This window comes from Stegastes partitus, unplaced genomic scaffold, assembly GCF_000690725.1.
Source record: "Stegastes partitus isolate 25-593 unplaced genomic scaffold, Stegastes_partitus-1.0.2 Scaffold1382, whole genome shotgun sequence".
Lineage (NCBI taxonomy): Eukaryota > Metazoa > Chordata > Actinopteri > Pomacentridae > Stegastes > Stegastes partitus.
This window is the reverse complement of record NW_007579113.1, coordinates 1-1,416: the sequence shown is the minus strand read 5'-3', so window position 1 is coordinate 1,416 and position 1,416 is coordinate 1. Positions and strand designations below refer to the sequence as shown.

At 40.3% G+C, this 1,416-nt stretch overlaps 1 protein-coding gene across 1 annotated transcript in view; it reads right to left on the bottom strand.

Annotated features, from left to right (window-relative positions):
* idh1 (isocitrate dehydrogenase (NADP(+)) 1) overlaps positions 1 to 1,014 on the bottom strand; it is a 16,543-nt gene extending 15,529 nt beyond the window's left edge. Inside the window, exon 1 of the mRNA XM_008299127.1 lies at positions 908 to 1,014. The gene's annotated coding sequence lies outside the window, so the exon portion shown is untranslated. The remainder of the gene's footprint in view (positions 1 to 907) is intronic.
* Between the last annotated feature and the right edge of the window lie 402 nt (positions 1,015 to 1,416).

The following is a 1,416-nucleotide window of genomic DNA, read 5'->3' as shown; positions in this document are numbered from 1 at the left end:
TTAGTAAAAGTAAAATAATAATCAAGAGCATGAAGAAAAACTTGAGTTGTAGCACCTCTTTCAAATGAAAAGGAAAAAAAGGAGAATGAATGAATCCATTCACAACATAAAGCACGAGTAATCTGGGCAGTGGCTCAACATTTCACTTTGCTCCAGATGATAAACACTACAATAATCCTCTTAAATGGGAAGTGTGCCAATGAGTACTATTAACAAAACCCTGCAGCATATGGTTCACAAAATAGCTCAGCTTTGACTTGGATTTAAAAAAATACCTAAATGTGGATGCATGTTTCGTTCTTTGGTGGTGTGAAGTCATTTCATGTGTGCATCAATCCGCAGCTCATCAGAGGACTTCTACATCAGTTTTGACAGTTTTACAACTTGTAGATTTGAGCCTCGTTTTTTTGGCGAATACCACAGACTGTTCCTGAAGTTACATAAGTCTGCACACAGGCTGATGATCGCACGATTGGGAGGAGACTACTGAGGCAACAGCCAGTTGACAGAAAGAATGCAAACCATTAATGACATGTAATAGTGCTGTCTTAATAGTAATTATCCTCATAAATAACACACAAGAAACCAGGAAGGAGGCTAATAAAGGCCTGAATGTCCACCTTACGCAGGTTTGCTTTAGCTACATTCGGCTACATTTGAATGTCCACCTTTAAAGGGGACATTTAGTCAGATGATGTTAGCTAGAACACAAACACACACATATAATATTGATGTCAATTCGTGTTTTTACTGTCCTGCTTTCCAGCCGTGCTGCGGCTAACCTCTGTAGCAGAGATGTGACAACCAGATAGCATCTTTTACTTCCCTGTACGTCGCCATTTTTTATTTACATGTTTTTGCCGTTCTGCTGTAAGCAAATAAAACGGTTTAATTGCATGCTACCTACTTGGTTCGGTTTAAAGGTCCACGGTACAGTCGAGCAGCGAGCTGAGGAAGCGGAGTGATGTCCGGTCTGAGCTGACAGCGGGTCCAAGCTCCGAGCAGAGCCGGCTGCCTCCTCCCAGAGCACCGGCAGCGGCCCCGGCCTATCAGTGGAGAGCAGTGAGCTGAGCAGCCAATCGGATGAGCCCACACAGCAGGAGGGGGCGGGGCTTTCAGTACGGCTCACTGACGGGTCAATTAAAGCGTGTGTTCACACCCACAGAGTGAATGTTTTTCAGTAAAAATAGTGGGTTTTTTAATTAACAAAAAAAAAAAAAAGTCTTGTACTTATTTATTTATTTTTATGTACAATTATTATTATTTTTGCTGTTTTTTTAAACCAATGTTTTATGGTTTACTACTATGGTTTACTACCACTCTGTTATCTTTAAATCTATTCGTTCTTTTTCCTTTTTTGTGATATGACATTTTAGGTGCTGTTATCATTTGACTTGATGCTATTTCTACAATTTT